The following is a 14,142-nucleotide window of genomic DNA, read 5'->3' on the forward strand; positions in this document are numbered from 1 at the left end:
TACAAAGAATATACATATGCTCAGAAATACAAAATCTGAATAAGGGTTGAATGAATTTGGGTACGTTTTCCGTAATAAAAATAATTAACATATCAATAACAATTTCTATTGTTTCTTTAAAGTTGACGCATGACATTTCTGTTGCCAAGTATGACATTTCTGTTGCCAAGCATGACATTTCTGTTGCCAAGCATGGCATTTCTGTTGCCAAGCATGGTAAATCTGACATGCTTAAAAAGACTAGGAGAAAACACTGAGCTGCCTTAACAGATATCCCAATATTATGGATTTATAAAACAAATGATTAAGTGTAGAGTTCTTCAAACATCAGTAAAGAACTGATACAGAAAAACAAATGAACATCTAAACAGTGTTCTTAAGGATACATGAATGTACCAATAAAAACAGATATGACCAGAGTAGCACTCGAACAAAGGTCATGACCTCAGAACAAACGCTGATAAATATGGCGGTAAAGAACAATACAATGCATTGTCAATTTAAAATTACTTTGAAACACCATGCATCAGTATTCTGTTTGTTACCCTCATTGGTAAGAATATGTTTTTCCAGTTAATGAAATGCACAATGTTCTTAGTTTTCAGCACTATTACTTCATGAAATCTTATCATAGTTTGAACTGTGAAAAGGGTGATTATGTCAACACACAGTGCTCTTAAAATCTACAGAACAAGCCCCACTGTTTATTTTAGCAGATAGTGTGGATGAGGACTAGTATTAAACACATTTAAAGCTTATTCTTAAGAAAGTATGACTGCATTTGCTATAATTAGGAGTGTACATGAACTAAATACAGCAGTGTAGGAAATTCCTTCCCTGTCCGCACGCCCGAGACGGGTAACTTTCGTATCGGACTGGTTGAATTTCAAACTTCCCTGTCCGGTGGTCGGGTAACATGTTACCACATTCTTCCGCCGAAATTAAAATAAAAACACGCTACCATTCTTTATATGTGCTCTAAACATTTTAAACAGAAACGTGATCAGCCAAAACTATGAAAATATTGCATTGCCGTCGCACATCGCGACTTGCCGACACGCATTCTCAACCCACAACACGGAATCCATTGACTTATTAACATAATAATAGGTACGTGACCTCGGGTCAGGTCCTATCTCCCATGGTGCAGTGACACTTCCGGTGACCCCTGACCAGTTCTATCGTTGAGTAGTTTGTTTACAAAGTTTTCATTTCGCGTACAAGTACTACAACATGTATCGTTTTTTGGGGATAGACCCTCCAACAAAGAAACAGAAGTCGAGCATCGATAGAATTGCGGCAAATAAGGAGTATGACCAGTCAAAACGTACTCGCAAAATCGTTCCAAGCTGGAAGACGGAGTTCAAAGAATGGCTGGTCACCGATGTAGCCCTGCGTACAGTGCTGTGTTTACGGGGACGCGTTCGGTTGATAGATGTCCCAACCACAGCCCTGCGTACCTCCATAGACAAAGTCGGGGAGCGCACCGTAATTGGTGCGCAAGTTAAAAATAAGTGGTTTCCCAGCCGAAATCGGTTGAAATGACGATAGTTATCCGTAACAACCATTACAAAGTTATCTGAAACTTGAAATGTCTTTAAAAAGCGACTAGTAAAGGCGGACAAAATGTAAACGCGTTGATACCGGAGGAATTATCCACCAAACGCCGCCATTTTTAATTTCATTCACGCAAGAGAATGTGTTTGTTTTTAGGGCAAAGTAGCCGATTCCATCCACAATTGGACTCCGAACTGGGAGTTCTGGATATATCTGGTGATCGATCATCATTTTTGGTACCTGGGCATGTTATTTCATTAAAAAAATTATATTTTTCAAAGTCCCGGACTTTGTCTATGGAGGTACGCAGGGCTGTGGTGGGGACATCTATCAACCGAACGCGTCCCCGTACACACAGCACTGTACGCAGGGCTAGTCACCGATGACACCGGTAATCATACGGTGTATTGCCGTATCTGCTGGGCTATTTACGGGCCGTTATCAAACCGCAAAATATCAGACAAACTCCGTAAGTACGAAAAGGGATCGTTTGTAACCGGCTGTACCAATTTAAGACATGATGCCCTCACATGCCATGAAATGTCAATTGGTCATAAACAAGCCAAATCGATATTCGACGCAAAGAATGCTCCACCCACAGTCACTTGGGGGCTGAAAATCAATAAATACTAATTTTTTTAAAAAACCAAGTTTTATGGAAGGACAGAGGAGAAAGAAGTTGAGTGCTATACAGGCAGTAGAGCAGCAGAGAGCTGCTGAAGCACTTGATGAGGAGGAAGTTGCAGAAACTGAAACAGATGGTGATGGTGATGCTCATTTGGTAGCTGGATTAGATTCTGACTATGGTTCAGATTTTTCTGATCTAGCCGAGAGCAACAGTGACACAGACGTCTGATATATCATGTTCTGAATATGCATGTTCTCTACAGCTACTTTGTTGTTAAAATAAACCGTGCATAGTATATTGTATACAACTTGTGTTTATTTGTGTGTGTGTGTGTGCGAAAATAATTGAAAAAATGTGCGGGACTGGTAACATTTTAGCAGGGCTTGTAACTTTTGAAAGTTACCAGCCCTGATGTCTGGTATGTAATCTGGACAAATTTCCTACACTGAATACAGCATTTATTGTAAACTGGATTATTAAAATAACTTTAACCATAGACACACCTCTGTTGTTTCCATAAACACATACGCTATAAATACATGGAGTAGAGCAAAGACAGTATTAATTCTTCATTGTCGTCATAAGTGGTCCTCAGCAAAACAAAAACGATAAATTTTTTGGCAAAATATAGTGAACACTGTGAACACTTCAATATCATTAATAAATCTGCAGAAATTTGCACTAACATGTATGATTATTCAAAGGGTTAAAGTGGTTTACAATTGCACAATGCACATGGTAAATCACGAATTGCACTCCTGTCCTATGTGAGGTTTAACCCAGTATTTAATCCTCCCAACATATGTCAGCAGTACGGTATTGGGCCTACGTAAGATTTAAGTCTGTGAATATCATTTGTCTGATGCAACATTTCTACTCATATCTCACTAATTAATGCACATTTTGGCATAGACTTTACTCTTATTGATAACATCTTCATGATAAAAAAAAAAAATCAGGAAAAATACAAGTTTACAGAATCAGGAGCTAAATATAATATTGTTAACATTCACAAAGAACACAGACATACATTTTCTTTCTAAATTGTATTTTTAAATTTTCATCAGAATTTTTCTATTCTTTCTTTCAAATACTATTTTAAGTGACTATGCACAATAACCAGAGCATGATTTTTTTTTTCTTGGTCTTATCCTAGAAATGGACAACAGCTTGGAAGGTTGTTTGTGTATATTACACATATGTAGCTGGTACAAACAGGTACAAATTTATAGGGTCAATACACTTTGCTCACTGGTTACATCCACTAGCAATGATAGACTGAGTTATGATTTAGCATTTTGTGAGCAAAATGTGACAGCAACTCTTACAAGCTTATTGCAGACAGCAGTAATGTAACATATGGTTATTATAGCCATACTGCAAAGTATACTTTAAGACATTATAACAAGAATATCAATCACCTGATATCAAGGGTCACAGTGACCCATCAGATCATAACATACAAATGTACGGTATTTGTTCTATTAGTAATGCATGCATTTAATGTAAATGACAGGTGTGTCTATGGTCAAAACAAGACATCTATTAATATGGACTAGAATAAGTGTACAACTATTGGTTTACATTGTGCCTTAATAGAGCAAATATTATACCATATTATTATATTCCTGAAATATGCCAACCATCTTTGAAATTTTTCATAACGATTCCTTATTTCAAATTCACATATTCTAATAGGTTGCAAATGCCATACATGGCATGCCGTTATATATGCTGCCAATAATTTTTAAATAAATGGAACCCCTCTCAGACAATTTGTCAGACTAAGGTTATTTTTCAACATCAGTTGTGCATGACCTCAGCCATTATGCCCCCGAATCAATGATTTTTACGACTTGAATAACTCTTAAATTACAAGTCATTGAAAATGACACAGTCCACGTTAAGTTCTCTTTGTGCTCGTCATATTAAAGCGGAGGGGTTGTCACGAGCGTGTCCTTGAAACTTGAGTTCCAAGTGGCGTATACAACAGATTATTTATTTACATCAAAACATGTGTTCCATGTAGTAGTAATATGGCCAAAAATAAAAACAGTCGTTATTCGGCCATCTTTGATCTGATTATGAAACACACTGATATGTATGATGTATGTGCCAAATACGAATGAAAATGGTACATAAATTGTGGAAATATAGTAGTAAGGCCAAAAAGTCAGATGACTGTCAATCGGCCATCCTTAACCAGGTTTTGAAACAAATTGTCATGGACATGCATCCTAACATGTATGAAGTACATGTATGTGCCAAATTTGAATGAAAACTGACAGAGTACGTCCAAGACACCGCATAAAAAAACAAAAACAAGATGCCTGCCAGTCGATCATCTTTGATCCAATTGCGAAATAAATCATCATGGACATGTATCCTAACATGTATAATCTATGTACCAAGTTTGAATGAAAACTGACAAAGCATGTCCAAAATACAACATTTTCAAAAAAACAAGATGGCTGCCAGTCGGCCATTTTGAATCAAATCGCTAAATCACTGCATGTGCATATGTCCCACATAAGGTACTAGGTACATGCAAAGAATGAACGGAATCGGTCCACAGGATTCTGAAATATGACTCTGGACATACTGACGCACGGACGGACACACGGATGGACAGACTCAGGAACTCACGAACGGTCAGGGACATGTATCCTAACATGTATGATCTATATACTAAATTTGAATGAAAACTGACAAAGCATGTCCAAAATACGACATTTTTAAAAAAACAAGATGGCTGCCAGTCGGCCATCTTTAATCCAATTCTGAAATAAATCATCATGGACATGTATCCTAACATGTATAATCTATGTACCAAGTTTGAATGAAAACTGACAAAGCATGTCCAAAATACAACATTTTCAAAAAACAAGATGGCTGCCAGTCAGCCATTTTGAATCGAATCGCTAAACCACTGCATGTGCATATGTCCCACATAAAGTACTAGGCACATGCAAAGAATGAACGGAATCGGTCCAAGGGATTCTGAGATACGACTCCGGACGGACGCACGGACGGACGGAGACCGAATTATAAGTCCCCGTTTTCGGACTTCGTTCGAACGGGGACTAAAAAGTCACCATTCAGTTTAGAACATTAGTTAAAACAAAATGGCTGCCAGTTGGGGATTTCCATTCCAAACTTAACAAAAAACAATGTGGATCCAAAACCATTATGTGTAATGGACATGTTTGAGTGAAATACATCCATACATGACTGAAAACCAGTGATTTTGATAAATTTTTAGCACTGAAATGGCGGCTAATCAGCCATCTCGAATTGGATCATGAAACATACATTTGTATGCATGTTCATATGCATGATATGATGCGTGATGTGTGATGTGTGTGAGTTTGTTTGAGTTTGAATGAAATCTGCCAGAACATGCGAGATACAGGTGCTGATGGACGAATGGGCGCAAGGTCCGAATGGGGACTAATTAATAACATCAAATAAATAAATTCCTGTCATGTATTCATTTTTACTGATGCATAACAAGGTTTAATACATGAATAGATATTTTCTTTGGATATAATATTTGTTATTATGTTAAAACAAAGCCAAAATTATTAATTTATTTAAGTTGTTCTGTATTCATGTCAAAGATAAAAAATATACAGCAAATGTAACATGTGGTTGACACTACAATAAAGGTTCACACTGTCCTCAATAATAACTAATATATACAGTATTGGCACCACGGCACTATTGAGTACATCAACAGTTACACACCATAAAAATGTATTGTGCAGCATGTGTATATGCTTGGAAATGTGAAAATTTTTATTCAATTTATTGATTCTGAACCAGACAAAAAAAATATAAAAAAGTCTATATTATATATTACATAAGGGAAACATGATTGACAGTTGGTAACATCCAATAAATATCCAGAAAAACAGCAATAAACAAGGTTAGGTGGTCTGGGCATGATTTCTGCACGTAATGTGCAACTGTTTCATTTGCAGTTATAATATTAAACTGGCTCTGTTTTAGTGTATTATGCAGTGCACAAAATAGCAATTATGAAAGTACTGTACAAATACACATACAAGGTGTACTTTAATTAATTCAAGTGAATTAATGACATTAAGATACATTCAGGGATGATGATATTATATCTGGGGGGCAAGATTTAAATAATAATTTGTGTATTCTCTTGGAAATAGTAATAGTCTGTCCCTTAATACTGGTGTTCAGTGCCAGCATCAATGTACCGTAAAAATTCCAAAATTCTGTGATCTCAAAAACATTCATTGACACACGGTGTATGCGAAAAACTTGGATACAGTCTCTTGTTTGTTTATTGGTGTTTTTTTAAATAAAATAAAATATTATGCGCTTTACAAATAGCAAAAGCTGAGTTGTTGTGAAAGCCAGATTACAAATAATACAATAACAGATTGTATGTACGTGCTTATAATGCACATGATGAGTGTTTATGGTAATATTTTCTATGATTGAGTATACAAGAAATGCAATTTAGTGTTAGTGTGCTTCTATTGGAGATGTGCTTGCAGTTCAGCAATCGTAGTATGTAATTATAGCCAAAGCTGTTTTGTTTAGTTAAAGATGTGTATGACTTCCTCCTTCAAATTTAATAATAGCTTAACAAGGATCCACATGTAGTCTTATACAAAAAAAATACAATGCCACACGGTACAAAAATCAAGCTCTGTACTAAGCGTGATTCTGACAGAAGAAAACCAACAATATTCCAGACATTCCCTAACAAGTGAAAAGCACAGCAGGGAACACATTTGTATATTTGTTTAAAACAGTTTTTTTTTTTATTCAGACTCTTGACATGGCTAGACCTGTACCACCTTACATTCCGAGAAAAGAGAGTTTTAAAATTATATGAATTTGTGTTAATGTTGGCAATTTTTTAATTGTTTTGCTGCCACTTTTAAAACGTTTTCTATAACAAATTTACAAACAATCATGTACTACTGCAGTAGTCATTCAGGACAATGGCAAAAATTTGCGTTTTCTCGCAATTTGTATATAGTAATACCATCAAATACAACATACATGTATATTTTCATATTTGTTCTATTAATAGCACATGTACTTGTGCAAATGACCTGCGTATGTCTACAGACGTAAGAAGTTTTATCTCAATGATACAATATTTAATAAATGCAATTATGTTGGTTTATGTGCACTTCCAATGATCTGTTACCAATAGTGGGGTTTCAACAAGAGACCTGAATGCAAATTATTACTCAGACAGACAGTACAATGAGTAATTTCTGTTCCCTCCTACAAACATAGTTGAACTCTGGTGACCTTGCCCTTTGTTATATAATATAATTTTCATTATCATAGTTTGTTTCAATATAAATATGCATTGTCATAATTAATTTTGAAGACAAACAAGTTTTGGGGTTGAACCAACAGTGGGGAATCAGTCTACCAAATGTCCTTAAAAGATGTAAATATCTTACAAAAACATTGGTGCCTTATTTGTTTAATTATTTTAAGGAACATAATTTCCAGCTTTATTGAAAGTAATTGAGATATTTTAGAATAAAAACAAATGTCTCATTGCAAAAAAAAGTGCTGCATTTAGATGTGAATAGATTCATAAAACATGCAAGATAACAGAAAAATTTAGCTGGCTTTAGTCCCAAGTATTTTGTACAGGTGTCTGTCAAAAATGAATGATTCACTGAGACAAATATGAACTGCCTCATTGTGTGACTACTGTATTATATGAAAAGTAAAAAAAACACCCTTTATGAATAGCTTTCATGTTGCAAGCTCTGCTTTGTATGCAAATCAACTTAAATAGTTGGTGTCCAGTGGAGGGAGAAGTCAACAGTACTGTTGCCTCCTGAGAAACTACATCTTCAAACACTGCAATCTCTGAAGTGCGTTTTTAAACTAGTATTATAAAAACTCTATCATTCTGTTCTAATAGCTGAAACATATTCCTGTGAGTTTTCATTTGTCGAATGAACTGTTTGTCAAATACAGAATACATATATTTTAGAATAATTTTCTTTTTAAAATGTGGATGAAATGTTTTGCTTTTAATGTATTTTTTATGTATTGTTTTTGATTTGATAACTTTTGACTAAACAGGTTTTCTATTAGCTTCAGATCTTGATCAAAGTTTGGCACCCAGTTCATAGCAGTGCTTATATTGATTTTCTGACATCTTGTTTTCTGTAAAGATTTTATTGGTAGGTTCGCAAATGTGTATCAGACTGTGCAATCTCTCCACGAGTTGGTTTTGAAACCCAGTATGGGATTCTGAGATACATTACCAAGGATATTATTACAAGATAAATCATTTGCTTCATTGAACACATACAACAATGCATATTTCCACTGAGATCAGTGACCTTTGATGTGTATCACCAGTGATCAGTCAAGTAGAAACAGTCAAAATATTTTATCAGATTTTCTCAATTTTTGCATGATATTTTCATACAGGACATCTGTTGTTCAAACTCAGGGAAGACTTTATACTGATGAATAAGGTGACCAAGTTTGATAAAGTTTGGAATAGAATTAGTAAAGTTATTATGCACACAATAACAATTATTAACGATGACGACAACAACAATGACGACAACGACAACGCCGGACAAAATTTTTCCCTTAATATACCTTTCCCTTCCATCTTTGACGGTACGGGCAAGGTAATAAATGTCTGACTTATTTAGTCCAGTCAAACAATAATTACATTATGTAAACTACTGCCTAATTTTAGTGGAATTCATTTTGAAGAAAAATTCATTAGATGTAAATTTCATTATTTTGTTAAGCGAAAAATAAATTTTACTGTTAAATATTCGCTTGGTTTTAATTTGGTGCATTTAGCTATCAGTAAAATAAAAGAAAATAAAACCCAGCTAAAATTAAGCCTTAGAGGCCATAGCACTTTTTTGGTGTATACGTAGTGACCAGTTGGTTATGACTGGTCATTCGCATCAAATCAAGCGTTGTTCATTGCTGTTTTATTGAATATACATCTACATCCTGTAAAATAAAGCAATATATGGACAACGTTAACAGATCATGAGCTAGTGCTGGACAGTGAGCAAATATTGTTATCACATATTCCTACATTTTCTGTATGCTAGTTGGTAAAATCTATACGAACGACATCACAGTGCAACAACCCACATGGTACAATAAAATTAGTACAACTTTAAATTTAATTAAATTGCAGTGTTCCAAAAAGTTAAAAACAATTCTTACACCGACAGAAATCATGAGATAAATTCAAATGTATGTTTGTCTGGACGTCTATAGGGTTGTGGTTGTTTCCAACAGAGGTCAAACTGGATAAGTTTAAGTTGTATTTAAAGAGAGTTAAAGTTCAAGATTTCTTTTTCTGGCCAAACGTGACCGATATCCTGCACATACACTGAATGTATCTACACATTTTTAGCACAATACTAAATGTTGTCAGTACCTCTGTACGTCTTTTATTTAGGATTTAAGATTTTAAATTTGATATTTACTATGCCTTAGTTAATGACACATGTGATAACTTAATTAACAATTTCTGTATTCCCCATATTGATGCACAGAATCTTGATATTACATGTTTACGTTCAATTCAGTGATGAAATTACAGCCCCCTATGTAACATTATGATGATAATTTTATGTTGTGTAGCGAGATAAAACCTGGTGGGATAATGCTGTAATGTTATTGGCTGAGCCAGCTGGGATTGTACATGAATAAGATGAATAGCACATAAACCAACAATATAAGATCAATATGTCTCAATTTTAATAACGCCGTTTTCAAATTATGTGCTGACTGAAATATCTGGAAAGTGGCCACCAGAGGGTGCTCACTTCCTGTTACATTGTATCTCGAACAAATCCAAGATGCAGCATTTACATTGATTTTAACAATCCTCTCATATAGCAGTCGCACAATTGCAAGATCATGTGACAAAATAAAACTAACACGTACCTATACTACCGGTATTTTAGTTTTCAATATATGTAGAAACACTGTATTTAATATATTTGGTTTTAATGCTTACAGCGGGCACAAACAAGATTCATATGGGGAGTTAGCAAACTCTCTAGAAAATCTCTATGAACACTGTAGTATAGCGAAGGACTTTCTTATCATATCAAGTGATCTAATGTTATAAAAAACGATTGTTTAGATTTTGGGACAATCTCACTTCGCTTAATTTTGAACGAATTATTTTTTGTCTAGGTACGTACTATGACTAAGTTATTGTCTGTTTTCATACTGCAACATTGTTATGACTTTACAGAGGAAGTTGTAAATTATCCTCTTGAATCTTATTTGTGGTTGTTTTAACCTCTGGGGAAGGTTTAATGGAGTTATTGGAACATTGATAAGGACTTTCCCTAAGTTTTGCGATATGAATATCACTTTCACCAGCTGTAATACTTCTATACTGAATACAGTGAAACTTTTTTGATGAAGTCAAACCTTCCCAATCATGGTATTTCAGAATGACATCAGTAACTGAGTGCCAACGTTCCGTCACGATCTCAAGGCAGTACATGTAAAACAGTCAATAAATAATTTTCATATTTTAAAAAGTTGATATTGTATAATACGCGTCTTTTTCAAGTACTACTACGAGTGTTAAATTACAGTAATTCAAAACTAAAAATCAGAGCAAAACACTTCCAACACCATTTTATAATGATAATTTATATACTTTTACATTATCGATGTGTGCATGATAGTGTTCATAGTCTTGGTGTGAATCTTCTACAAAAAACATTGATTTTTAGAAAGCCTTTTTTTATATGTCTGTACATGTACTAATTCGTTGAGACTTGTTTATTATGCTGCCAATTTTCACCATTTGATGACTTAAGGAAATTCATTTAGACAAAATTTCGCAAATGCTTGGTTATTATCCCTAGAGAGTTTTTGTACATGTATATCGCCACCAAATACCCTTGCTTGCCGTTTATAACCTATAATTATTTCTATATATAAACATGTAATAAATATTTTAATAACACAACAGGTGAATAGAGTCTGAAAATAGTGATAATCAATTACGAATCGAGTCTGACTCTTGTTATAGAAAATCAAAACATAAAAAGGGACACAAGTTCTGTTCCAGTATTAAGTATAATGAAAAAATATGTATATTAGATATAATACATATATATACAGGTAATTTAAACATTTTATGACTGAAAGATAACCTTAAATGTCTGTTTGAAACTGTGTCTACATTGAAGTGATCTGATTAAATATGAAATATTATTCCATAATTTTGTATCGCTGTATTTTGGTGTAAACTGTCCCGATCTATGATGTGCTTCATAGAGTCCACTACGTTAAATAAAAATAATATGTTATTTTTCTATCAAAAAACTATGTTAATTTTTCTTGTCTGGGAAAAAAACATATCAGTAATTTGTTTTAGATACAATGGAATTAAATTGTTTTTAGTTTCATGGAACTACATTGTATGTATCTATCATCCCTCACCAATTCACGGGCAAAATGGAAGGTGTACTTTGCCAAATGTATTAGAAAACTTTTCGTAGCAAACTATACCATTGAGAAAAAAATATTGTTGGAAGACAGCCAACAAACGACTGTGGTCAACTTCTTATCATTGCCGACAGCACTGGCAATGCTGAGAATAGCGCCTCGTTTTAAATATGGAAAACAGTGATATTGGTTGAATACAACTTCGCATGATATACTACAGCGGCTTTACTGTGAACAGAAAAGGCAAAAGGCACGGTCGAACTGCAAAGTAAGACGCTAACAAAATCAATGAATGGGAAAAGAACAGTCTCTATTGTTCGGTCGTTTATATTGATAGGGGAGCCGAGCGTATACCAGTATAGCAGGAAGAGGGTCAACTGCACGCGAGTGCCCCGTCCTTTGACATATATGTTGTTACTGACTGAACTAAATAAAAACTGACTGCAACAAGTTTATGAGTTATACGATGCGCCAATTTGGCTTCCGATCTATGCCGTGTTCAATTAGCCTGCTTTCTGATGAAAGTGGTAATCGCCACTCTCGATCTCACGAGTCTTCGACGGACGTCCATGATCGATTCATCAGCGGTCCATGCAACGTAAATGGCCCCACTCTACATTGGCTCCAACAACAAAAGCCCAAGCATATTGTGCTAATAAAAATCACCCCTCGATCGTTCATCCTCCACTAACCCCTTAAAAAGTGAATAACTTTACCTCGGATGACGGCTAAGCTTGCGATGAACATCAATATGGATTTCGAGTCCCTGTGTAAAATATATAATTCGCCAAAACAAAGTAGAAATTAGGTATTGGGATTATGAACTGAGCGGGGGCGCATCACCACTATTTTGACAGGTAGTGTAGCAATACGCGATCGTGCAGTTATTGTCAATTATATTCATTAGGCATATTGTGATTTCTTACAAAAATATTATACGAAGTTAATTAAGAAACTACTTGCATGTATTTTTCGTCGAAAAATTGTTACAGTAAACACGCAGTAGTACTCAAATTTACGTAACTACGTTGCGCGAGAGGACACAAAAGGTGAGGCAGTTGTGAGTACTTCATTTACATAAAGCCGGTTTCCGGTTGTGATATCAACCAATGAAACCGATCCATGTTATCACTCAATAAGATACGTATCACCACGGATTTTCAGGATATTCCATTTTGATTACTACATAGGGGGACCCATTCATACAAAAGAATTGTACAGGGCATGCAGAGGATGAATACTGTCAAGGACGTCAGAAATAGGGCAGACGACGTACACACGTGTGGCGTATAATGACCGAGGTCGTATAACTGATTCTTATTTCAAATTTTAACAGAGCTCAACATGACAATAATTTCGGGACTCTCATCAGTAAATAAGCGTAATTTAACTGACAGAATGCAGTTATGGAATCCTTTGATATCAGAACTCTGCTGCATTTACTTTCAACATTTAATTTATTTTTAAGTTCCCGATCCAGTATATGATAGTATTAAAAATGAAACTAAATATAGACACACTAGAAATACAATGCCTATGTGTAGGGCCTAACAGAAAATTATTGTGTCATATAGAATGGGTTAATAGCAACATCATTGACAGAAATCTCAAACAACAATATTAGCAAGAACCACAGTCCCTCCACACTAGAAATGGAGGGACTGTGCAAGAACTAACTGGATGTCCCCCGGAGTTTGTGGAGGTGGAGGCACTCAAGGGACTTGTAAATTATGTTTTAAAATGGGCAAGGGGTCCCTTTTCAATTTTCAGGAATTAAAGCTGTGTTGAAAAATTTGTTTCAACGTGCAAGGTTTCGAGAAATTTGGCCTCCCAGCCACACTCCAATATAAATAATACCAGTGACTTAATTCCCCCTCTCGGTGTTCTGATCTGAGAACTAAAAATGTCAAATGCCTCCACAAAAAAATGAAGTGTTAAACTAGAAGCCGGTTGAATTTCAACCTAACAAAGATTTTAAAAAGCAATTAAATAAACAGTGCAAGTCATCACCAATATTACTTTTACAGTATGTTGTGTGTCATTTATCTACCTAGCTCAATTGATAGATGATGAGTAGAAATTCTTATTGACTGCATTTCTGTATTGAATTAGTTTAGACCTTAAAACTTATTGGTCCAGTAACGAATAACCCCCCTCCCCTGAAGTTGAGCCTCATCATCTTATATCTCTTGTCGTCAGTGTATTTGTGATGCAATCCTTGAACATTAACCAAGATAAGGCACAGGAATATATTATATTCTGTTTTCAACCTTGGAGCACCAATTTTGGGGTGATATGTTGGTTTAATTATATTGTTTTACTTACTACAGTGTATTTGCTGCCGATTTAATATTATTTAGTTTGAATGCAGTTGGTTTACAAAGACTGCTGAATGGTTTATCAGAGTATTCAGCTAATTGGGAACTTAAAGTTCATTCTAGTAAAACAAAAATTGTAACTTTTAGAAA

At 35.0% G+C, this 14,142-nt stretch overlaps 1 protein-coding gene across 4 annotated transcripts in view; it reads right to left on the reverse strand.

The window, feature by feature from the left end:
* Positions 1-12,514, reverse strand: part of LOC100328985 (LIM homeobox protein cofactor) — a 56,338-nt gene extending 43,824 nt beyond the window's left edge. For all 4 annotated transcript variants that reach the window (XM_085504523.1, XM_085504525.1, XM_085504524.1 and 1 more), the window contains exon 1: positions 12,391-12,514. The gene's annotated coding sequence lies outside the window, so the exon portion shown is untranslated. The remainder of the gene's footprint in view (positions 1-12,390) is intronic.
* Between the last annotated feature and the right edge of the window lie 1,628 nt (positions 12,515-14,142).

Source organism: Saccoglossus kowalevskii, chromosome 10, assembly GCF_978046115.1.
Source record: "Saccoglossus kowalevskii chromosome 10, keSacKowa6.1, whole genome shotgun sequence".
In the NCBI taxonomy this organism is placed as follows: domain Eukaryota; kingdom Metazoa; phylum Hemichordata; class Enteropneusta; family Harrimaniidae; genus Saccoglossus; species Saccoglossus kowalevskii.